The 26,656-nt window shown below is 44.4% G+C and overlaps 1 long non-coding RNA gene across 1 annotated transcript; it reads left to right on the forward strand.

The window, feature by feature from the left end:
* Positions 1-23,252: 23,252 nt before the first annotated feature.
* Positions 23,253-26,039, forward strand: LOC131279861 (uncharacterized). Its single transcript, XR_009187358.1, has 4 exons — positions 23,253-23,394; positions 25,120-25,266; positions 25,547-25,655; positions 25,730-26,039. It is a non-coding gene; the product is annotated as an uncharacterized lncRNA (long non-coding RNA).
* Positions 26,040-26,656: the final 617 nt, after the last annotated feature.

The raw sequence follows: 26,656 nt of genomic DNA on the forward strand, positions 1-26,656 counted from the left end.
TGGCACCTGAACCCTAGATGAGGCAGGCATTGCTGTTATCGTCATTTTATAGGGAAGGAAACCAAGAGCCAGAGAAGGAGGAGGATTATTCCTTTGCAAGGAGTGGAGATAAACGTCTCACCCTGGAGTCTGCCTCCAGCTGTTGCCTGCTGCACCATAGCTTGTCATTTTCAAATCTTGGCCAATTAGAAAGGAGAATGGAATCTTACTATTGTTTTAGAGTCTATTCGTTTTGGTTATTAGTGGAATATCAATTTATTCTAAGTTTAGCAACTCTTTGTAGTCTTTCCAGTTTTACTTACCCTCACCCACTTACACAGTTCTTGATGTCCCATCCATCCAGCACACTCAGCAAACAGACAATTTTTATTTCGGGCTGAATAATGGCACGGGGTTTGCAATGTGTCAGGGACTCTAAACAAAGCCAATTATTATGGCATTTCTATGCAAAAAAAAAATTTTTATAAATATAAAATTCTCCAAGGTCAAAGCTGAGAGTTTTTTTCTGTAGAGTCAATTTCCTTTGTGAGTTCATATCTCAAAATTTAGCTTTGAAGTTTCACCATCCAAGTGACAGGTGAAACTGAGTAAAGGGTTAGTGACAGGACTGAGTAAAGGGTTACGTTTTGAGAATTTTCTCCCACTCTGTAATCTCTATGTCATCAAAATCCTTCCTTAGCTCTCTTCATCTTCACAGGAGAAAGAATGGCCCACCAATCCATCTGTGTTCTTTACTCTCCTGTTTGTGTGATATATTTTCCTGATGATTACTCACCAGTCATCTCTTCTACCCTTCTTTATCTTCAATTTCTCTAGTGACTCTTCCACTTTTCCTATAAAATGTTCAAGTGTTTCTCATTCTGAAAACCTTCTTTTGCCACCACTTACTATTTCATATAACAATTTTTCTCCTCCCTGTTTTCAAGAATAAACTACGTTCACTATTTCCACTTCCTGACCTCCCATTAATTCCTCCAATCACTTTCACTTCTCAGTACTCAGACACTCTTAGTAAGATTGCAAGTGCTTTGAGATGCCAGGGGGTAGACCTTGTCACATCTTTTGCAATGGATCTTTCTGTGGCATTTGACATCATCAGTCTTTCCTTTGCTCTTGAAATTCTCTTCTTCATTATTATGTCCCTGTTCCTTCTCTGTCCAATTCATTGTCTTGTGGTTTTCCTTCCACCCTTCAAATATTGGTGCACCCGTGAGATCCTTGGCTAAATTCTCTTTCAATATTTCATTCTCTACCAGGGTGATCTCATTTATACTTGGGGATCACCTACCTCCTACGTCCCAATGATTCTAAATCCATACATTCAGCCTGCAGCTGAAACCTAGTTTGAGAGTCATATGACATCAAATTCCTACGACTACCTCGAGGATGAACAAGTAAACCAATAAGTCTCATCCTTAAACCTCTTCCTCTGTTCTTGACCTCAGTTGCAGACACCAAAATCCATTCATCTCTCAAACTGGTTGTTGATCAGAAACCTCTCTGCTTCTCCACTATGGTGTATAGGGCTATAAAGCCCCCTTACTTGTTACTTACTTTAGCAGAATCATAACATTTTTGACATATAATAATTTCATATTCATGCAGTTCAACACACATTTTAATTCCTTTTCTGATTTTTTCTTTGATGAGTGGATTATCTGGGAGTATGTTGTTTAGCTTGCAGATACTTGTGGATTTTTCAGGGATGTTTCTGTTATTTATCTAGAACTTAATTCCACTTTGATTAGAGAACATACATTGTATGACTTGAATCCTTGTAAATTTAGTGACACTTGGTTTTTGCCCAGAACATCATTTATCTTGACAAATATTCCTTATACACTTGAAAAGAATGTGTTTATGCTGTTTTTGGGTAGAGTTTCAGAAATGCCAACTAGATCAAATTGTTTGATAGTGCAGTTAGAGTTGTTTATATCCATACTGCTTTTCTATCTGCTGTTTTATTAGTTATTTTTTTGTATTGTTATTTATTTTTTTCTTCTTCTTTATTTTCTTTTAAATGTTACATTAAAAAAATATGAGGTCCCCATATAACCCCCACCTTACCCACGCCACCCCTCCCCCATCAACAAACTCTTTCATCATTGTGGCACATTCACTGTACCCTGCAAATACATTTTGGAGAACTGCTGCAGCACATGGATAATGGTCCATATTGTAGGCCACACTCTCCCCCAGTCCAGCCAGTGGGCCACAATAGGACACACAATATCCAGCATCCATCCCTGCAGTATCACCTAGGACAACTCCAAATCCTGAAAATGCCCCCACATCATATCTCTTTTTCCCTCTCTCAACCATCAGCAGCCATCATGGCCACCCTCTCCACATCACTACTACAATTTCTTCCCTTACTAATCACAATAGTTCCCCAGCAGCACACCAGTAAGTCCACTCTAATCCATACTCTATTCCTCCATCTTGTGGACCTGGGATGGCTATGTCCAGTCCCCCCTACATCAAGAGGGGGTTTAGATTCCACATGGATGATGGATGCAATTCTCCTGCTTGCAGCTGTAGGCACTTTTGGCTCCCTGGTGTGGTGGTTGACCCTCTTCACTTCCCTGTCAGCTAGCCAGGGTAAGTCCAAGAAACCAGAGGGTAGGAGTTGCAAGTCTGCTGAGGCCCAGGGCCTGGCCATCACGTGGACAGTTCAGAGATTCAGGTCTCCTGAGTATATACCAACCCAAATGCCAACCACAGGTCTTATAAAAGTAATAGAGGCATGTAAGACAGGGGAATTGAAATCTCTGACTATGTGTGGGTTTGTCTATTTCTCCTTGCAGTTCTATCAGTTTTTGCTTTGTGTATTTTGAAGCTTTGTTTTTAGGTGCATAAAGTTTAGAATTGTGATGTCTTCTTGATGAAGTAGCCCCATTGTCATTAGGAAATGGCCAACTTTATCCCTAATAATATTCTTTATTCTGAAATTAACTTTGCTTATTGTTAATGTAAACACTCCAGCCTTATTCTTCTTAGTGTTAGCATGGTATATCTTTCTGCATTCTTTAATCTTTAACATATTTTTGTCTTTATTTTTAAGTGTGTTTATTGTAGGCAGGGTGTAGTTGGGTTCAGCTCTTTTTGTAATCCACTCTGACTGTGATAAGCTGAAAAATGGCCCCAATTCCTCAAAGTACCCTTAATTCCTTGACACCATGCCCATGACCTTTTGTGACAAAAATGGGTTTTTGCAGATGTGATTAAGGATCTTGAGATGGAATTATCTGAAATATGTGGATGGGCCCTAAATGCCATCCTAAGTATCCTTATAAGAGGGAAACTGTGGTGGTTTAAAGCTGTATGTATCCCAGAAAACAGGCTCTTAAGTCTCATCCAATTCTGTGGATGTGAACCAGTTATAAGTAGGACATTTCAACGTGCTCAGGTGACTCAAGGTGCAGCCCTCCTCAATCAGGAGATGTCAGTCCTATTAATGAAGTCCCTGTGAGCACAATGAAATTCAGATACAGAGAGAGAGCCACAGGGAGCAGCCAGAGGTTGAACATCAGTAGAACCTGGAGGAGAGGAAGAGACCAGGAGATGCCACCATGTGTATTGCCATGTGACAAACTAGGGACCAAGGACTGTTGGCAGCCAGCCCCAGAACATATCAGTCTTTGACTAGAAAGCATCACCTTGATAATGACTTGATTTGGATGTTCTTTTTATCCTCAAAACTGTGAGCTGATAAATTTCCATTTGTATTAGTCAGCCAAAGGGGAGCTGATACAAAATACCAGAAATCTATTGACTTTTATGAAGGGTATTTATTTGGGGTAGAAGCTTACAGTCACCAAGCCTTAAAGTGTAAGCTACTTCCCTCACCAAAGTCTGTTGCCACATGTTGGAGCAAGATGGTTTCAGATGTCTGCTAGAGTTCAGCCTTCCTCTTCCTCTTAAGGTTCCATGGTCCCAGGTTCTTCCAATATCAGCTATAGGCTGGCATAAGTCTCATCTCTCTCCCAGGGTTCATTCTCTTCAGGCTCAGCTACTCTGTTCTCTCCATAAGGTCAGCGGTAGACTTTCAGGCTCTCTCTTCCCAGGTCCTCTGCCATATCTATGGAGCCATCTCTAGTCCTCTGTGTTCTTCTCCTGTGTGTTTACTTCCCAGGGCTTCAGCTCAGAAACTTTACCTTTATCCTTTGCCATGTTGTTTTCTCTGTGACTCCCCACTCCTTGGTGGGTGGGAACTCAACATCCTACTGATGTGGCCTAATCAAAGACTTACTCATTCTTTAATCAAGTAAAGTGAAATCTCTGAATCCAAGCCCATCGAATATGCCCAGAGAAACAGACCAGTTTGCAAACTTAATCCAATATCTATTTTTGGAATTCATAAACAATATCAAACTTCTGCACCATTATTTAAGCCAACCCATTGCATGGTATTTGCTTGAGCAGCCAAGGAAACTAAAACAGATTTTGGAACCAGGAGAGTGGTTGCTGCTATTGCAAATATAAAAAAATGTGGAAATGTCTTTGGAATTAGGTCATGGGTAGAGGAGGGAAGAATTGTGAGGGCTCAAAAATGACAGAGAACTATAGAGAAAGTTTGTACCATCTTAGAGAATGCATAATTCATTATGCACAGAATGTTGGTAGAAATATGGACACTAAAGTTAGGTCCAGTGATGCCTTCGAGCAGGGATTCTTAACCTTTTTTGTTCCATGGACTCCTTTGCCAGTCAGGTGAAAACCATGGGCCCCTTACTTAGTCCATACTATACTGTGTATTATTTAATAAATATATCACTCCTACACCCACACATCCCCACAAGAATAATGTTTTTTTGAATTTTCAATTCAAGCTCACAAATCCTTTTGTTAAGAACGCCTGCCTTAGGAGGAAATGATAAATGTGTTCTTGGAAACTGGAGAAAAGGCAATCCTTTGTTTTAAAGTGGCAGAAAACTTGGTAAAACTGAGTTCTGTTGTTAGAGTGAAGGCAGAACATGAAAGTGATGAATTTGATATTTAGCTGAGGTGATTTCCAAGCTATGTGTGGCAAGTGCAGCCTGGTTTCTCCTTTCAGCTAATAGTGAGATAAGAGAGGAAAGGAATAAGCTGAGAAATGAACTCCTAGCCATGAACAAATCAGAAATTGATAGTTTGGAAAATTCTGAACTTACATAGAGCAGGGCTACATGAGAGAGTTTAATTGAACAGTCAGCCTTTTCAGGACAGGTCAGGATTGGAAATGCAATCATGTAGGAAAGACCAGTGGAAAGTACTTCTGGACTCCTGTGAACTACATGCAAAGCCAACAAGTTTTGTGCAATATTTGTATGAATGGAAACACTGCCAGATTGGACCGAAAGGGGCAGAGAAGGGACAACCTGAAGGATGAATGACCTCAAGGGCAGAACCATGGAAACCAAAGTTGGCTGAGGAGATCTCCTTGGGCCAGGAGAGTGGGTCCACCCATGTGTGTGGACAGGGTGGTCTGCCTCTGCTCTTGGAGGGCGGGGACTTGCTCCCCATTGTTCAGGAAGAGTGATGCCACCCCAATGCTTAGAGAAGGTAGGGCCTGTGACCCAATGTTTGTGGAGAGCCTGGCTCCATTAATTTCTGGATTTGTTCATGGCTAGGAGAGCCTGGCTGTTGTCCTGAAGCTCAGAGAGGGTGGAGCTTTCATCCCAGCATTAAAGAAGAGCTGGACACTGCACATGCACTTGGAAGGGGTGGGACTGCCCCTTCATGAGACCTGGAGGATAAACCATTCCTCTAGAGATGGCTGTTAGACCTGAAATCTAATGGAGTGTGTCCTGCTGGCTTTTGGAATTATTTGGGACCTGTGAACCCTGTTGCCTTCCAATTTTTTCTTATTGGAATGGGAATGTTTATCTGATGCCTGTCTCTCCCTTGTATATTGGAAGCAGTAACTTGTTCTCTAGGTTTCACAGGTCCACAGACAGAAGATAACTGTACCCCTAGACAAGACCACACCTAGAACCAACTTTGATGAGACTTTGTACTAAACCTTGTTTCTGAAATGACTTAAGGCTTTTGTGATATTGTGATGGAATGGTTGTACTTTTCATCTGCAAAGAACATGTTTTTCTAGCCCCCAGAGGGTGGAGTGTGATAGTTTGAAGTTGTATGTACCCAGAAAAACATATTCTTAAACCTAATCCATTCCATTGGGTATGAAGCCACTGTAACTAGGACCTTTCATTGAGGTCAGTCGAGTTAAGGATCAATTGGGATCTGTCTTACTCCTATTACTGGAGTCCCTTATAAGAACAATGAAATTCAGAGAGAGAGAAAGCCACAGGCAGTAGCCAGAAGCTGAATATCAACAGAGCCCAGAGAGAAGGGAGTGACCAGGAGATGTTACCATGTGCCTTTCCATCTGGAAATCTAACGACCAAGGATGCCAGTCTTCAGGGAGAAAGCATCATCTTGATGATGTCTTGACTGGGACTCTTTCTTCTAAAAACTGTGAGTCCCAGCTTTCACTTCTTCTGGGTATGTACTCAGCAGTAGGATTGCTGGGTCATATGGCAATTCTATAGTTAGCTTCCTGAGGAACCACCAAACTGTCCTCCACAATAGCTGCACCATTCTACATTCTCACCAGCAGTGGAGGAGGGTTCCCTTTCCTCAGCATCCTCTCCAACACTTGGAGTTCTCTGTACAGATATATACACACTAATGTTTATAGCAACATTATTCACTATAGCTAAAAGTTGAAAGCAACCCAAGTGTCCATCAACGGATGAATGGACAAGCAAAGTATGGTATATATATATATATATATATATATATATATATATATATATATATAATGGAATATTACTTAGCTGTAAGAAGGAACAAAGTGTTAACATACATGAGAACATGGACAAATCTTGAAGACCTTAAGTTGAGTGAAGTAAGCCAGTCACTGAAATATTGCATGACCTCCTGAGCAGACTCACAGAGTTACAGTCTGGAAGATAGGTTATCAGAAGACAGAAAGGGAGTAGAGTGGGGTAAGCCAATGCTCAATATGGGCAAAGCCCAAGATAAGGTGGAAGGGGCTGGTCTGGCAGTGGAGGGAGTTGATGGTGGTGCAGGGATGAGTGGGGTCGATGGTGCTGGAATGTGAGGGTGAACACGATAGGGGAGTTTGGAATGGATTATCCATGGAACTGAGGGGAGGAATGGAGGAAGGAACAGGTGAACTCTGGGGATTTGTAGGTCTGTGGTTGAAACTACAATGGTGGGAATGCTTTATTTTTGGGCAAATATGGCAAGGGAGGGTCACTGGTACAGGACTTCCACGGTGGGGGATATGTGGGAAAGGGTGCACCTGGGGAATGTTTCTGTAGAATATGTGTTCATCTTGGTATAGGGTGTTATCTCAGTGGGTGGGAACCACATAATAAACAAGAAAATATTAAACTCCCATCTTGGGGAGTCCTCCTATGTTCTCAAATAGAGGGGCAAGAGCATCTCGAGTACATAGACAGCACCTAATAAAAGAAAACAGACCAGTATGTCAAGCCCTCAATATTAAGAAACTTATTTTTCAAAAATTGAAATTTAATGGTTGCCATAGATTCCAAGGGGAGGGAGAGAAGAATGGGTGTAACATAGGGCATCTTTGGGGCATAGGAATTGTTCTGCATGGTCTTGCAATGATGGATGCAGGCCATTATATATTTTGCCAGAACCTATAAAAGTATACTGTGTAAAGGGTAAAACATAATGTAAGCCTTTGACCATAGTTAGTAGCAATGCATTGATACTTGTTCATCAATAGTAACAAATGTACCATACTCATGTAGGATGTTATTGGTAGGGGAGGATGTGGAGTATATGGGAATCCCCTACATTTTCTTTGTGGCTTTTCTGTAACCTGAAGCTTCCCAGAAAATTAAGTGAAAAAAAAAAAAAAAAAAAAAAAAGACACTGAGGGAACACAGAGAAGAAATTGTCAATATAAATATAAATAAAAGATAACCGGTATCATGGTGATGAAGGCACAGGGCAAAAAAAAATTGTTTTTTAATTTTTAAAATTTTCTTCTTCTTATTGGCTTTGTTTTATATTACAGAAGGGTTGCAGCTATGTCAGGGGAGGATCATTGGCCTGGGTTATCAGGGGTGGGAGGATGTGTAGGGAGGGGTGCACCTGGAGCATGCCTCTGTGGAATATGAATGTGTTTATGTGGTGATGGGGTGTTGTCTCAGTGGGTGGAGACCCACAGAACAAGCAAAAGGTACTGAATTCCCATCCTGGGGAGTCCTGATACATTCTCTCACAGAGTGGCAAGAATCTCTAGAGCACATGGGCTGTGCTTAGCAAAGCAGGACAGACCAATACACCAGACCCTTTATACTGATGCTTGTACTTAAGAACCTTGTCCTTGTGAAATTGAGACTTAGCATAATAACATACATTGCCTAGGAGTTATCATCTGAAAGTCTCCTTGTTGCTCAAATGTGGACTCTCTCTAAGCCAAACTCAGCACATAAATTCTACCTTCTCCCTGATGTGGGACATGAGTCCTGGGGAAGAGCCTCCCTGGCACTGAGGGATTAATACCAAGCACCAGCTAATGATGCATTTGGAAAAAGACCTAGACCAAAAAGGGATCTATTAAATACTAATGAGTTTTTATGGCTAAGAGATTTCAAAGTGAGTTGAGAGGTCATTACAGAGGTTATGCTTATGTATGTCTCAGGGGGACCCCAGTGACTGCCACAGTAAATAGTGCCTCAAGTAGGGGTGCGCCTGAGGGCTCTAGAGACATCTAGACACTGTACACAGGGCAGACAACTCCAGGAAATCAGCATCCCATCAGCGGGCCTTACCTTGGAATATATGATAAACCATCTCCCCCAGTGTATCAGAGTTAGGCTCATCTATAATTTTCATACACATGGTTTTTCTATCCCATTCATTTGAACCTATAATTGGCACTATATCCATCAAGTGTATGTCCCAGAGACTTAAATCTTCCAGCTGCTCATATTCTGGGTGAGGCCTGATTCTCAGCAGAGTTTCAGCCATCATCTACTCTCCAGTTCATCTGATTCACCCAGGGAAATAAACAAAAAGATCATGAACAATGCCCGTTACAAAAACCAGTGTATCTACAACTGAAAGCAAGACAGTTCCCTCCATATGCCCCATGGGATATAAGCCCCACTTAACTGGAAGCAGAGTGTGCATCTCCATCTTTAAATCCTCAAGATAGAGGAATGAACGAACATAAAGGGGAATACAACTATGGACTAAAGTAGACATTATTATTCTGATTATGGAAAACTTGTAACATCAATATAAAGGCAGTGTCCATCAGAGGTTCTGAGAGGGAGGGAGAAGGAAGAATCAGTGTAACATGGGGCATTTTTGGGACATTGGAATTGTCCTGCATGATATTGCAATGATGGCTACAAGCCATTACACATTTTGTCAAAACCTATAAAGTTGTGCAAAGCAAAATGTAAAATGTAATGTAAACTATAGATCATGCTTAGCAATAATGCTTCAATATATGTTCATCAATTGTAACAAATGTACCACACTAATGAACGATGTTGTTAAAGGGGGAAAGTGGGGGTGGGGTGGGGTATATGGGACTCCTATATATATATATATATATATATGTATGTATTAAAGTCAACATGTTTCTGGTATATTGCATTCCAGCTGTCTAGCAAACTAAAACACATGCAATCAACTTCGTAAAGCCCCTTGCCCGAAGTTGTGAATATATTCTTTCTTCCCAAATTTATTTGGGGTATACAGGCACATTGCACTTTGCTTTCTTGTGCTTTGCAGATACTGCATTTTTCACAAATTGAAGGTTTGTGGCAACCTTGTGTCAAGCAAGTCTATGGGCACCGTTTCACCATTTTTCCAACAGTATGTGCTCACTTCATATCTGTGTCACATTTTTTAAAAACTTATTTAAGTATATCACTTGTACATAAACATACATAAACAATAAGTGTATAGTAATAGTTGTGAATTTACAAAACAAACATATATAACATCATACAGGACTCTTGTACCACACCCTACTACTAAACCTTGCATTGTTGTTAAACATTTGAAACGAACAACTAAAGAGCATTGCCAAAATATTACTACTAATAAAAGGATTTTACCCCAACCCACCCTATTAATATTATTATCTTTATATCATTTAGTTATGACCATACATGAACAATAAGTGTATAGTTAAAGTTGTGAACTTACAAGCAAACATGCATAACATCGTGCAGGGGTCCCATACCTCAACCCTCCACCAACACCTTGCATTGCCTTGAAACGTTTGTTACAAATTATGAAAGAATATTGTCAAAATATTAGTACTAATTATAGTACTTATCTTACATTTGGCATATTTCCCCCCAACCCACCCTATTATTATTTTTAAAATATATTTTTATGACAGAAATTGTAAACTTATAAAACAATCATGCACATGTGCAGAATTTCCAAACAATACCCCTCTATCAACACACCACACTGTGGTGGAACATTTGTTACAGATAAGATAATATCATCTGATTGTTACCCCATCCATAGGGTACATTTGGCACACATTTTCCATACTGCCCCATTATCAACACAGTACATCTTTGGCATAGATGCAAGAATATTATATTATTCCTGATAACCACAGTCCATTGTCACCCCAGTTGTGTTTTTCCCATGCTTCTCCACATTCCCACCACCCTGCAATAGTGATGTACATTTGCTTTAGCTAACAAAAGATGCTCTTGCATCTGCAAAATTCTCATCTACCTCTTTGTTTACTGTGCTATTCAGTTCCTAGACTATTCTCTAGCATTCTGTCATATATACCTAGACGACCATTTTCAGCCACATCCCCATTTATAAACTAGTTGTTACTCACTATGTGTTACCATCCACTCTATACATTTCCAAACTTGTACAGTAAAGGTAATTAAAACTTCTACATACATTAAACATCAGTAGTCCATCTCCATCCTTCTCTTATCTCCTTTAAGAATACACCACCTACCGCCAGGTCATGAAAATATTTTCCTACAATTTCTTCTAGAAGCTTTATGGTTCTTGCTTTTATTTTTAGGTTTCTGATCCAGTTAATTTTTGGATAAGGTGTGAGATAGGGGTCCTCTTTCCTTCTTTTGGCTGTGGATATCCAGTTCTTTCAGTACCATTTGTTGAATGGACTGTTCTGCCCAAGCTGTGTGGGTTTGACAAGATAGTGAAAAATCACTTGACCGTACATGTGAGTGTCTGTTTCTGAACCATAAATTTGGTTATATTGGTCTGTGGGTCTGTTGTTATGCCAGTACCATGCTGTTTTCACCACTATGGCTAGGTAATATGATTTAAAGTCTAGAGTTGAGGGTTTGCTTTTCCTTTTTAAATGTTTCTGGCTATTAGGACGCTTACCCGTCCAAATAAATATATTAATCATGTTTTCAATTTTAAAAATGTTGGTGGAATTTTTATTGGGATTGCATTGAATCTGTATCAATTTGAGTAGAATTCACGTCTTAATGATATTTAGTCTTCCAATCCATGAGCATGGAATGTTCTTCCAGTTATTTAGGCATTTTTTGATTTCTTTTAACATTGTGTTGTACTTTTCCAAATACAAGTACTTTACATTATTGGATAAACTTATTCCTGACCATTTCAGTTTTATCTGTCGTATTTTATTTTCACCACTCTTTTGACATTTTTAGTTACTTTTATTGATATAATCTTCATTTCTAGACTCTCTTCCAGGGCTCTCTCTCCTGTCTTTTCTTTTCAGGCTCTAGCACACCCTTTAGTATTTCCTGAAATTCAGTCTCTTGCTTAGAAATTCTCTCAGTTTCTGTTTATCTGTGAATATTCTAATTTTGCCCTCATTTTTGAAAGAGAATCTTGCTGATATAAGATTCTTAGCTGGAAGTTTTTCTCTTGTAGTATCTTAAATATATCAGACCACTGTCTTCTTACCTCCATGGTTTCTGGTGAGAAATCAGCACTTAATCTTATTGGCTATCCCTTATATGTTATGCATTGCTTTTCTTTTGCTGCTCCAGAATTCTCTCTTTGTCTTTGGCCTTTGACATTCTGATGAGTATGTGTCATGGAGTTGGTCTATTTGGATTTTTTCGGATGGGAGTACGTTGTGCTTCTTGAACAGGGATATCTATGTCCTTCAATAGGGCTGGGAAATTTTTACTATTATGTCTTTAAATATTCCTTCTGCCCCTTTTCCCTTCACTTCTCATTCTGGGACTCCCATGACACATATGTTTGCACACCTTTTGCTGTCATTTAGTTCCCTGAGACCTTGTTCAATTTTTTCCATTCTTTTCTTCACCTGTTCTTTTGCATGTTCACTTTCAGAGGCCATTTCTTCAAGCTCACCAATCCTTTCTTCTGCCTCCTCAAATCTGCTATTATATGATTGCAATATTTTTGTAATTTCATTGATTGCACCTTCCATTCCCATAAGATATGCTATTTTTCTATGTATGCTTTCAAATTCTTCTTTGTGCTCATCCAAAGTCTTCTTAATGTCCTTAATCTCTTTAGCCATCTCATTGAATTTATTTAGATTTGTTTAAACATCTTTAATTAGTTGTCTCAACTACTTTATGTTATCTGGAGGTTTATCTTCTTTCTATAACTGGGCCATTGCTTTCTATTTCTTGGTGTGGATAGTAAGTTTTTGTTGGTGTCTTCACATCTGGTTTCCTAGAGCATTTATTCTGGGGCAGCTTTTCTCTTTACTTTAGGGCTTCCTATTGTTTCTCCCTTGCTGGTTATGCAGTAGGAGCCAAGCATGTTGTTGGTGTTGTAAGCTGTGGAGGCTCAAGCTGCCCTCATTGCACCAGGGACCAATGAAGCTTCTTCCAACTTTCTCCTTTGCTAGGGGCAGGGACAGAGTCACAGCTATGTGGAATAATCCACATGCAGGCCTAGACTGTAGTTGCCCAGAGAGACTGATGAAGCTTCACAGTCTTTCTCCTCTGCCTGGGGCAGGGATGGAGCTGCAGGTGTGGGCAGCAATCTATGCAGTGTGGGTCCAAGATGACTGCAGTTGCCCTGGTAGACTTCTGATTTTCAATCTATGGCGGCCAAAGTTCCCTGCAGTTACCTGGATAGGCTAGTGTAGGGCTTCTCTCAGCCTTCTTGCCACAAGAGGTGGGACTGAAGCCTAGGCAGGCTGCAGGCTGATCTGCCGACCCTGAGAGTTTCAGTCAGTCTGGCTTCCCCTCAGGCTGGGAGAGGAGTCAGAATGGTGGCTACTGACCCGTTTCTGACTTGGGCTGGTTCACACCCCCCCTGTTCCCAGGGTTATCTCTTAGCCAGCCAATCTACCAATCAATAGCAGAAATCGGCAGTGAACCATCTCCTCCTCCCCTGTTTCTGGGAAATGGAGCTTCCAATTCCCATCACAGAGCAGCTCCTAGGGCAGCTCATCCTGCCAGAGTAGGATAGACACCACCCTCCACGGCTTGGCCAGTAATTTCCCAGAAAGACTGGTGCAGGTCCCCACAGCTTCCTCCCTGCTGGAGGTGGCACTGGGGCCCAAGCTAGACCTGCAATATGATCTGGATGGGAAGAAACTGGTCCCACCAGCACTGGGATTCTCAGTCTGCCCCACTTCCCCTTGTGCCAGGCATGGAGTTAAGATGGCAGCTCCCAGCCTCTTTCTGACTTGGACAGGCTCAAGCTTTAGCTGTTTTCAGGATTATACTGTAGCCCACTGAGTTTCCTCATCAATAGCTGGAGTTGGTGCCCAACCATCTCTTCCTCTCTCCTTTGGGGAAGTTCAGCTTTCAATTCCAGCCGTGGAACAGCTCCTGAGGTGGCTTGTGCCTCCAGTGGAGGATGGGTGCTGGCCGCTCTGGCATGGAGTGCTCTACTTACAAGTCTTCTCAGAAGATGGGCAGTCTCCTCCTTCCACTCCTTCAAGTGTGTTGCAGGATGCTCTTCTGGTCTCCTGGAGCCCCCAAACAGGTGCTTCAACTAGCTCCAGAGAGCTCTGGGTGTTTGCTAACTGCCCTGTTGCAGGAGCTAACTCTAGGAACTCCTTACTCCACCACCATCTTGCTTCCATCACAGCCAGTTATCTTTTAAATAGAGGTAAGTGTTAAGAGAAAATATCTGTAAAGGGTATATAAAAATGTTCAGATATTCATTGGCTATTTTCTTAGTAGTTACAGTTACAAATGACAACTGAGGTAGTGCTAAGTTCCTAGCCAGAGGAGCTCTATCATATTCCCCAATGGAACCACAATAATCCCCCAAGTGCAAGGGCAAAGACCAGTGAAGAAGGATGGTCCAATGATGAACCCCTGATACTGAGGACTATGCTTATTAGCCCGTGTGCCTGAAATTTGAACTAGGCCTAGAGCTGCAGAGTGCCTAAGAGTTACCTCCTGAGAGCCTCTGTGTTGCTCAAATGTGACCACTCTCTAAGCCAAACTCAGCATGTAAATGCATTACCTTGCCACGAGCATGGGGCATGACTCCCGGGAGTGAGCCCCCCTGGCGCCAAGGGATTACTACCAATCACTCAATGGTGATTCAACTAGAGGAAGACCTTTAATCAAAGGGGGAAATGGTAAAGACAAATGAGTTTATATGGCTAAGAGTCTTCAAAAAAGACTTGGGAGGTCATCAGAGGGGTCAATGCTTATGCATGCCTCAGCAGGATCCCAGAGACAGCCAAAGTAGATACAACCCCAGGTATTGGTGCTCTTGAGGGCTATGGAGACACACAGGTTCTATTGGTCATGGCAGATAGCTCTGGAGTTCAGTTCCTTGTCAGTGGGCCCTACTTTGGAATTTGTACTCCTGAGTGTGATAGAGTTGGACTCAGATGTGACCTTTCTACACATTCCTCTTCTGTCACTTTTACCGAACCTGTGGTTAGTGCTTGGGTTGTTCTATATTCAAGAGACTTAAATCTCTGGACTAGCCATTTGCCAGCTGGGCCCTGAGCCTCAGCAGAGTTCCAGCTCCTATTCTCCTGTTTGTTGGTTTTACCCAGGTCAGCTAACAGGGAGGTGAAGATGGTCAATCACCACAACAGGGAACCAAGAGTGCCTACAACTGTAAGCAGGAGAATCACATCCATCAACCATGAGGGATCTAAGCACCCTCTTGATATATAGATGGAGTGGACATCATCATCCCAGGATCCACAGGATGGAGGAGTAAATATGGATTAGAGTGGACTTACTGATATTCTACTATGGAACTATTGTGAGTAGTAATGGAAGAAACTGTAGCATTAATGTGGAGAAAGTGGCCATGGTAATTGCTGAGGGCAGAAAGAGGGAAGAAGAGATGTGACGTGGGGCACTGTCAGGACTTGGAGTTATCTTAAATGATACTGTAGGGACAGATGCTAGACATTATATATCCTGCCATAACCCACTGAAAGTACTGGGGGAGAGTGTAAACTACAATGTAAACATAATCCATGCAGTACAGCAGTGCTCCAAAATGTATTCACCAAATGCAATGAATGTGCCACGATGAAAGAAGTTGTTGATGTGGGAGGAGTGGAGGCGTGGGGGGTATATGGGAACTTTTTAATGTAACATTTTTTTGTGATCTTCAAAAGAAAAAAAAAGGAGAAATTATTTTACTTATTTATCTGTGTAGTTACCAATTCCAATACTATTCATTCTTTATGGAGATCTAGATTTCTAACTGGTATCATTCTCTTTCTCCCTTAAACATTTCTGGTAGTGCAGGTCTTCTAGTGATGATTTCATCGTTTTTGTATATCTGAAAAAGGTCTATATTTTGCTTTCATTTTCAAATGATATTTTTGCTTCATATAGAATTCTAGGTTGGTAGCTTTTTCCTTTAGTACTGTATAGAAGTTGCTCCATTGTCTCCTTGCTTTCCTTATATCCAATGAAAGACATAGAACATTATATCTGTTTCTCCACATGAAACATATCCCTTTTTTCCAGATACTTTTAAGATTTTCTCTTTATCACTAATTTTAAGCAATTTGGTTATGAGATATCTTGGTATAGTTTTCTTCTGTTTCTTGTGCTTGGGTTTTTTGGAATTTGTGAATCTGTGGATTTATTATTTTCATCAAGTTTGAAAATTTTAGACATTTTTTTTTCAAATAATTGTTATCTTCCTCTCCCTCTGGAATATAGATTCATTAACTTTAAAATTTTTCTTGTTTGCCAATTTGAATATGTGTCAGTTCTGGGGTGATTTTGATTGATATTCTCCTCATTATGGATTGCATTTTCTTATTAATTTTCTTGTTTGCTTGATTGGATGCCAGACATTGTGAACGTTCTTTGTTGATTACCAGGTGTTTGTGGATTCCAATAAATATTCTTGAGTTTTTCCCTGGGATGCAGTTAAGTTGCTTGGAAAGAGTTTGATCATTTATGACCTTGATTTTAAGATTTTTTAGTGGAGCCAGAGAAGTGCTCAAAATGGGACATTTCTCAATGTTGAGGCAATGTCTTCCTGAATACTCTACACATGGCCCTGTGGATCCTGAAGTTTTCCAGACTTGGTGTTGATAACAGACACCATTCCTGGTCCTTTGTGAATGTTGGGCACAGCCAGCTCTATGCCTTTTGATTTGCTTTATTCCCAGCCTCAGATAGTTTCTGCACAGGCATGCACTGATGAGTACTCACATGAGAGGATGTTCTGTAGATCTTGTAGAGCTCCAGAGTCCTCTGTCTCTTTGTGAAGCTCTTTTCTTTCTGGTACTCTGCCTGCAAACCCTGCCTGCCTTGGTCTCCCTGGATTCTAACTGTCTCCTTAGCTCAGGGAGTCTGCTGGGCCCTGCTTGGGCTCCTCTTCCCTGTGCTACCTGGAGAGTTGGGGTATCCATAGGTTTCACTTTGTTTCTTACCAACCACTCTAAGACCAGTGTCCTTCATTGCCTGATGGCTAGTGTCTTGGTTTTTTAAAATGGCTTTTTTCCATTGTTTGGTTGTTTCAGTGGGGAGCTAAATGCTCTCTCTTATTTTATCTGCTGGAAATGGTAGCTTCATCATAGTGGCTGTTGACACTTTCTTTGTACCTGCCTCCTCCTCTAGTTTAGGGTGTAAGGGGCTTGAAGGCAGGTACTTGCCTTACTCTCACATGTGGTCTGCAATGATTATGGACTCTGGAAGTCAGGCTTCTTGGGCCCTTATTTTGGTTCTACCACTGACTATATATGACCTTGGGCAAGTTGCTTAATTTCTCTGTGCCTCAATTTTCCTTATTGCTAAAAAGGGGATAATCACAATACAACTGTTTGGAGTTGTCTTGAGGAGCAACATGTTTAGAGCATCTAGAACACAGTTAGATCTCAATAAGTGCTATTATTAATAATGATAATAAAAATGATACTTATTAAATAAGTATGATTATAATAATGATACTTATTTTTATCTTAATTATATATTATGTTTCTGACATAGTGAACTGCATATATTGACACTCAGAAAATATTTGAGTGAACAAATGCATTTGACTCCCCTGCTGCATTCTCATTGTTAAGGCTGTGTCAAATGCTTCTTCCACATATGAGAACCTTCAGCACTGGCTCAGGTGTTTCTTCAGCATCCTTCCAGAATTATGTGGCTGGAGTAGAGAATCTTCACTATTCACCCAAGTAATAGGTGATATGAAGACATTGTCTAGAGAAGACTCCATGCTTGGGGTGTGGAAATTCAACTCTCACTTGATTCAAATGACAGAGATGTATCTGTGGACAGTGCAGAGTATGGTATTTTATAGAAATCCAGTGACACCTTGAAGGGAATTGCAAGTGGATAATGTAACAGGAGGACAGAAATATTAGCACTTTCCTGATTAAGCTGATGGCTTAGAATTGGCATCAGACTGTTGTGTAAGGTTTGATCATCTCACATTCATTCCAGTGTGATGGCACAGCTGGGAAATTTCAACTATTAGGAGATTTTGTGAAATCAGGGAATGATATATGTTCTAAGGGAGATTTAATTGATTGGGTTGAATTTGCAAACATGTCACAGGGCTTTTGATTCCAATGCATGATTCAGTGTTCTCCTTGCTATTAAAGTATTTCAGTCACTTCATTTTCTTAGCTGATACATTTTGACACTGCACCAGAAGAAATATGTGCAAAGAGTCTCCTTTTTGGTATGTGTCAGGCATATAACTCTTGATCATTAAGCACAGGTTTCTACCTTACAGTTTTCACTGAATGATACTATTGATTTCTATACCTCCAGCTTATCCCTCCAGTTGCATTAGGCTTTCTCTTTCCTGATGTTTGAATCCATAGCCCCATCTTCGAATATCCTCAAGACCATTAGTAGAGGAGCTAACATTACCTAAATTAACTTGAACATGGAAAACAAATTTAACAGGGCTACATATTTGGTTTTGCAGGTCCACAGATCATTTGTTTGAAAAGAGGAATAAATGACAGCAACCTCAGACAGGCATTGGATTTATGTCCACATCAGGAAGAGATTCAGAGATTTTTCTTTCAGGCCATTTTGGCATGACTTTTATGAGCTTTTGAAGTGTGGCGGAGATGTGAAAAGGTGAATCAGGCCCACCCTCTTTTGGCATCTGCTCATTCGCAGGAGTGTGGCAGTGGCATGCACAGCCCACAACAGGGCATAAAATGGGTCATTGAACGGGCAAATGGGCACTTTCTGCATCTTAAGTACAAGTTGTAAGTAATTAGCTTTATACTCAAAAATGTTTTTCGTGTCTGGTTGATGGCTTTGCTCATTCTACCTTGTATGTGAAAGTGAGGAAAATGAAGGAAACTCAATGCCAGACCAAGCCCAGTGTCAGAAATTTAACCCAGTCCCTGATTTGGGGAACAGAAGGGCAGCCTTAAGTCTATCCCTAGTGGAAGTATTGAATTATTTTGGTGTTTATGTTTTGCAACTCTATCCCTTGTTTGGTGCAGAGGTTTAAGAATTTTTGGTATTGTTATTCCAATGCCTGTTTTTTGTATGTTATAAATTTTGCTTTCAAAAACCCTGAATTTCTACAAGTGGTCATGTACGTGAAGATAATTTTTGGTGGTTCACAGAAAAAATGTGTGAAATGTGATCATTTGTTTTCATTGTCTGTCGTTATGTTTGCACTCATTTATGCAGCGCGATAGCTGGTTTCCATATATGGCAATGATGGCCAAAGCCCCTTTAAAAGATAGCGAGTGAATAAATAGCAGCACAGCGGCAGCGGCATAAGGCAAAAGGCATCAAGATGGTAACTAGATGGCCATGGGAAGCACTGATGTGGACGGCGAGCTCCTGGCACAGGAAGATTTTTGTCCCTGGCGCAGACCCCGCCCCATAATCTAGAACTGCTTTGAAAACAACAGATAGACTTCTTGTGGACCTTGTGATCTGCCGCAAGTTTTCTTAACTTCTCTGTGCCTCCGTTTCCTCAGGTGTAAACTGAGGATATTAATAATCATCACCTATATCAACAGAGGTTGTGCAGAGTAAATAAGTCAAGGCTGTAAACCCCCTGGTATGTGGTCAGTCCCCAGTCGCCTGGCTGGCTTCCTTCGGCTGGATTTCCCCCTGAATCCCCTTGAGCTAGCGTAACCTTTGCCCTTTGCTCTGACTCAGCGGGTGCTAGTGCTGCTGCTCCTTTCCCAGGAGTCTCTCTGCCCGGGTCGGACCTCAGGTCAGCCTGCACGGCGTTCCTTCTGCCACTCCCACGCTGTAGGGCAAAGAAGTAACTCGAGAGCACTACCAGATTTCAGCCACATGGCGCATTTCTCCTTTGGTGTCACCCACCTGCTGGACCCTACCCCCGGTGGCTCCCCCCCACCTCACATGACTTCTTATGCATTCTGGAAAGTTCTAGAACGTACACACCGCTTGTGACCGATGACCTTTTAAAGTATTACTTTCCAGGGGGAAATTGTACTGAATCATGCCGAGAGTTGCCCTCATGGGGAGTTTCTGTACCTGTGGCTTAAATTAATTGGGGAGAGGAGGCTTCCTGATAGTTATTCATTCATTTATTCAAAAAAATATCCATCATGCCAGACACCATCACAGGAGCTGGAGATACATCAGAGAAGACGATGGGCAAGCTTCGTGCTCACCTTGATTGTACACGCACAAAAAATAAAGAGCTTAAAAAGGAAGTGATCAACCAGATGATGGGTAGCGAGCAGCAGAGTGGCTTCTGATCCAGGCTTGCACAGCACCGCTCTCATCTTTGAAATTTACACATTCTCACATCCCAACATCAATATGGAAATTCCCTCTCCAGTTTATTTTCCCCCTTAATTCTTTAAACCTTGGGCTTATTCAATGAGCACTTGGAGAATTTATTCTGGATACGTCTTGTCCTGCAGGTGCTTTGCCAGTCATTGCAAGAGACGCACCTGCCTCTGCTCTCCAAGAGCGGACCACGTGGTAGCTAACTAAAGGTTAGACTGTGATGAGCTAGTGGGGGAAGGAGACCTGGGACAGAGTCCTGAGACTTCTTTTTAGGCGTTTGGGGTACTTGGACAAGTAATGTAGGGTCCCAGGTTTCTTGTTTGTAAAATGACTCTCGTTTTACCTTTCATGTGCCGCTTGGGTGAGCACACACGGGGTCAGCAAACTCTGGGGTGGCTGGCAGAATAGTGGACTCCAAAGGGGGCCAGGTCCTGATGCCGGGGGCTTGTGAGCAGTACCTTACAAGGCAAAGGGACTCTATGTATGGGATTAAGTGAAGCGCCATGAGATAGGGCGATTTTCCTAGATTATCTGAGTGGACTCGATGCAACCACAGGGTCCTTACAAGGAAAAGAGGAGAGCTGGAGAAGGAGGCCGGCAAGGGAAGCAGAGGGGAAGCGACGTGCCTGCCGGAGCACCAGGAGAAAGGAATGTGGGAGGTCTCCAGAAGCTGGAAAAGGCCAGGCAGCAGGTTCTCCCCGGAGATTCTAGAAGGAACCAGCGAGCCTGCATCTTGATTCGAGGCCAGCGAGACCCATGTCCAGGCGTCTAGCCCCGAGAGCTCTAGATAATGCGTTTGCTTTGTTTTCAGCCACTAACTCGGGGGGGATTTGTTTCAGCAGCGATAGGAAAACTATATACTGGCCCAGCGGTTTTTACAGACGGCCTCCTCTCTGAGCGCCCGGCCCAGGCAGGGGCCTGCTCGGGGCTGGATACTTTCCACGGGGGCTCTGGAGGCAGCCCCACTGTGTCCCCTCACCATGAGAGCTCCGATTGCCAGCTAAAAGCAGGCTTCTGTTGTGCTGCTTGTCACAGCACAGTTTGAAGAGATGGTCCATGCTTCATTAAACGGAATTGGAAGGCAGTGCCTCCAAGTGCTACTGCAGCAAAACCCAGGGCGGCTGGCCTTACGGGCTTTTGAGGGGTCAACCCAGAGGGGAGCGGGGAGCAGCAGCCGGGAGGACCCCTGCCTCTGGGAGCTTCTGCCACCCAGAGGGAAGCAAAGACGAGCAACTCCTGGAGGCCTCTCTGCACCTGCCACGCGAGCTGTCCTGTCCTGTGGTAGGGTGCCTGGTCAATATTTCTTGAGTAAATGAATGAATTACCAGGTGGTGTTTATTTTCTCCATTTTGCACATGGAGATGCTGATTTGGAGAGATGGATGAAGCTTCCACCCAGAGCAAGGCGGCCTGGGGGGGCCCTGTCTCCACCACTTGCAGCTGCACGGCCGTGGGCAAGTTTCTTGCCCCCTCTGTGCCTCGGTTTCCCCGTCTTCATTCCCGCCCCTCTCTCCCAGCAGTGTGAGGACTGGTTGAGATGATAGATGTAAAGCTCCTGGGACAGCTCCCAGCCTGTCACAGAGGCTGCCTGGGGACGGCCTTTACTGCAGCTGTGTGAGCTCGTGTTTGCCATCCTGTGGCTCGGAGCAAACGCAGTGTCCCTCCAGCCTCAGCGCCTGCCTTTGCGGAGCCCGAGGAGGAAGTCGATGGGCTGAGAGGAGAGCGGAGTGCCAGGGCTTTCCTGGAGGGACAGGCTCTACTCTGGGGGAGGACGACGTGGAGAAGAGGTCGAACTTAGGGGCTTCTGAGCATGGGGAGGTGCAGAGGGGCTGCAGGGGCGGTGGACATGGAGGAGCGAACGCTCTGCTGGGGTGAAGATAGAGGGAAGAGGCCGCTGGGAACTGGGCCACCTCCTTGTCGAAGACAAGCAAGGTGGGGCTGAGAAGGAACATGTCAGAAAGTTTCACGAGAAGAGCCGCAGCTTTGGGGGGGGCCGTGGGACCTTCCCCGACATGGGCATGCCCCTCCCTCAGCCAGGGGGGCCTGATGAGGTCCTAGCAGCCCCTTCCCAATGGCAGCATCCGCAGAGCCACAGCAGCAGGGAGTCTCGGTGTCCTGAGCCCTGGTCTCCTGAGAGCAGCCCCCCCCCCCACCTGCTGGAGAGGGGGCGGGAGGGAGCAAAGGGGGAGAAGATGCTGGCCCGGAGCCAGCCGAGCAGGGCAGCCTGATCCAGAGACCCCTCCTCTGTGGGTGCTGGGCTGCGCTTTGGGGTCTGTCTTTGCTTCCCACCCCAGCCCCGTGCGGCCCCCACTTCTTACAGGTGAGGTGGGGTCTCACCTCCCACACTCGGATGCCCCCCTCCACCCTCCTGCTCACTCTGAGAATGTTTCCCAATCTGATGATGGTTGAGCTCCTGTCGGGACTTCTGCTTCCTGCTGTTTCTTGATCCTGCAGAAAGGCCCGGAGAGGTTTGCTGGGTCCTGGTGAACGAGCCACAGCAAAGGAGCTGGGGGGCCAGCCGGCTGGACCTGGACTTGGCAAGGTATGTGACCCCTAACAAAACTGCTTTTGTGCAACCATACTAACTCCCCAGTGAGGACACCGTGCTTCCTCTTTGTAGGGATTTCACTGTGTGTGTGTTTTTAGTGGACAGGTGGGCATGGTGGGATGGCATGCCACCCGGCACCCAGGACGCAGTCCTGACTGTCCTCACTGCTCCTCTTGGCCCTGCCCTCTCTCACTGACACCCAAGGCTTCTGCTGCCTCGCCTCCACCCCGGGCTCCCTCCTGGGCTCTTGCTCTTGAACCTCCTGCTGCGTCATCAAGACGTTTGTCTTGGTTGATGGGCATCTGGGTGCTCCTGGTCCCCGTGTCTAGTACAAAGCAGGGAGTCTGGTTTATGAGTCACTTTGCATAAGTCATAGTCATGGGTGGTGTGCGGCCTGATGACGGGTGTGTCCAGCATCTGCTGGTCGGCCTTGACAACGGCCCAGAAAGGGTGCTATCCTGTGGGGTGCTATCCTGTGGGAGGACCAGGTGGGGCATTTCCCCTGCAAGACGGGATGGGAGGTCTCCATGCTCCCCCTGATGATGCACTGAGGGTCAAAGGAGGGAGTTCGGGCTAAGACTCAAAGCTGACTGCCTCAGAACCACGGAGGAGCCACGCACTGTGAAGACCATCGTGCACGTGAGCCCAGGTTAGACCGGGGGCACAAAACCACGGCCCTGACACAGGGTCTCCCCGTTAGCAGGGGAGCAAGCAGCAGCCGAGGCCAGCTTCTCCAGCAAGGGCTGATGACCTCCCTTCATGCCTGCCAGGTCTTCCCCGGGGCCTGGGGCTTCCTGGGAGTCACATTCGAATGTCCTGCTTCTGCTCCTCCCCTCCTTGTGAGCTGCCGTTTCCTTACCCACTGCCTCCGCAGGGTCAGCCTCGACCAACTCATAGCAGGTGGGGACACCTCCACGTCCAGCCCCTCCCCGCTCCAACGTGTGGATGCTCGTCAGTTTGCAGAAGGTCACATTCTGTTCCAGCGCTCAGGGGTGCTTTCCGGAAGCGGAGCTGTCCCTGGCATTCCAGGGCGGCCGTGGGGGGAGGCGAGCAGGTGCCCAGAGAAGAACGTCGGAGGGCATCAGTGGCTTCCGTTTTGTTATTTAAAGTGTGATCTCAGTTAGTACCAATTTTTAAATAATGTGCCCTAAAGTGACAGCCAATCACTTCTTAAAAACTGCTTCCCCCTGCCAAACACATAAGGACCTAGAGAGATAAGACCTCTTGTAAACCCCGTGATTAAAGTGACCCTCCTAAGGCTTTGGCGTGGCTGCAGCCTGGGTTCTCTCAACCCCAGCAGCCTTCAGCCTCAGCTTCTCCTGGAGAAGAGTCATCCAAGGGTCTCCGTCCCTGGACTTGCCTCGCCCCCCGCCGGCCCTCCCACCGTTACTGTCCTTGAGGCCACTCAGCAGCTCTTCTCTCTTCAAGTCCCAGGGGTAGCATTGCATAACTTTTTTTGGGTTACAAAAGTAGTATTAACTTATGCTGATTGAAAGTTTCAAAGTGTCTTAGAATATTAAAAGGGGGGTGGGGGACCCGTACAATCCCAGGCCCAGGTGCAAGAGCTGCTGGTCCCTTTGGCCGCTGTGTTCTGTTCTTTCCACTGTCGTGTTTATCTAGTCGTGATCATGCTGCACATATAGCGCAGTGTTCCTTCCTTTTTCCTTCTTCCTAGCATTAACTTGAAAGACAATTGACAGCTTAGAGCATAAATAACAATACTTTAGGGTTGAGTTTATAGCTCTTATAGCTATTACAGAAGTGAAAGATGTGACAACAAACAAAACAAGAAACTAACAGATATGTGCAAATAGAAACTCCTTTTCTTCCTACTACTAATTATCCACTCTCCTACAGAGCTTATCCTACGTCCACTTCTCAGCAAAAACTACCATGTCAGTTAAAGTCTTTCTTCTGGTAGTTATAATTTTCCCATATTCTTTTCAAAGTCAATGTTAAGCCTCATCATATTAAACAATGGTGATCGCAATTCCTTCGGGAAAGAACTTTTAGCACACTTGAGATTCACTGAAAAGTTGCCTCTAATTTAAAGTATCAAATGTAAAACGAATACTCCAGGGGCAGTGGAGACAACACTGGTAAGAAAGCTCATTGGTTTGCGTCCATCTCCATGGAGAAGTCAGTTGTGGGGTGCCCCCGAGGTCCCCCTGACTGAAACCCCCTGATGTTGCCATACCTCTGGCCCCAAGCCCAGCCTCTGAGAACCCACTCTTCTTTTCCTCTGAGGCCCAGACGCTGCCAGTGCTGTCAAGATGGTGTAAAGATTTTCTGTGCCATTAAAATGAAACATAAACGCTATTTTTCTGCAATAAGTTCCAGTAGGTTTTGCACTGATTAATTTAACCACATTTAGAAAGTGGAAAATTCTTGCATCCAAGAGTCAAATCCTCGTCCCTCAAGAAGCAAGTTCACACCTCCAGGGGTTCTCTGCAGCCAGGGGGCTAGAAGAGGGACCTGCGCATCCACGTGGGCAAACAAGAGCCTGGCGGTGATGGCAGCGGTGGGTGGCTGTTGGAGTGGGTGGCTGTTGGAGTGGGTGGTTGTTGGAGTGGGTGGCTGTTGGAGGCAGCCGCCCCGTCCAGGCGCGCCTTCCTCCTGGTTTCTCCTCTTAGAGTAGGTGGAATGGCCCAGGGGGCAGTAGCCCCCAAACCACACGATGAGACTGAGCCCCTTGGCTGCTCCTTCCAGGAGAGCTGGACGGTCCGCTGTGGACTGGGGCCCTGGTTGTCACACGTCAGCCTCAGGCGGGTGCCGAACACTCAGCTGCCTTTCTTCACCAGGAGCAATTTCAGCCAGAGACAAAGGCCATCCATTGATTACGAAAGAGGCCGCTCAGCACGTTCCGGCTCGGCTCGTAACCAGACAAGTCGCTCGCCGCCTTCCATTTGGGTGCGTGTCTGCTCTGCCGAGCCAACAGCTTTATTCATATGTATTTGATTTTCTCCTTTTTCTTTTCATTAAAGAACAACGAGAACATTCTTCCTGGTATGCAGCATCGTGGATAGAAAGCACACATTTCTTTTTCCCTGAGAACAAGCACACACGTGACTCAAGAAATCACCTTACCGGCCGGGCTGAGTCCCCTGAAGGCTGGACGCAGGCCGGGCTCTCATTAGGGCGACATTCGCTGTAGTCATCATTGGGTGTGTGCTGTGTAGGAGCGCTGAGTAAGCACATTCTAGAAAAAGGAATGTCACAGCCTCAAGGCCTTGCCGTGGAGCTGGCGCCCAGTGCTTACCATCACGCACCTCTGGGTTCCCTGCATTGGATTTCCCACCTGTGGGGCTGCAACAGGTAGGAGTCGTAGGCTCACACCTTATCCTCAGCCAGAGCCTGGGTCCCTCTGTCCTCCGTCAGCTGTCCAGGGAAACTCAGTGCTCAAGTGCTGGGAGGGAGGCAGTCCAGAATCCACCCAGGGACATCGCTCCATGAGCTCGCGGGAGGCTGAGGGTTGACTGGCCACCAGGCTGGGCCAGGGGCCGCTCCTCCGGGGTCCTTCCGGCGCGGGGTGATGCCTGGGCTGGGTCTTTGGATGCCCACTTGCCTCCCTCTAGTCCCACCTAGATAGAGCGCTAGGTACAGACATTCTGCAATCATTAAGTGCCTGCTGTGTGCCAGCCCTGGTGTGAGCTTCTGGGGATGCCATTAGCAGTTGACAGCTGAGCAGAGGAGCAGACAGGCTAGCTTCAGGGAAAAGGGAGTCTTACCTGTCCTTGCACGGTCATTAATACGAAATAAGGGGGAGATGGCAATTCCTCTGTTAGAAAGGATTTATAGTGTTTTATGTATTTGACATATTTTTAAATGTATACATACACATTTAAAGAAACGTTAAATATATTTGTAATATCGCGTAAAGGTAGGAGTATTTATAATAATATAGTAACAGC

The sequence above is a fragment of the Dasypus novemcinctus genome, chromosome 9, assembly GCF_030445035.2.
Source record: "Dasypus novemcinctus isolate mDasNov1 chromosome 9, mDasNov1.1.hap2, whole genome shotgun sequence".
Classification (NCBI taxonomy): domain Eukaryota; kingdom Metazoa; phylum Chordata; class Mammalia; order Cingulata; family Dasypodidae; genus Dasypus; species Dasypus novemcinctus.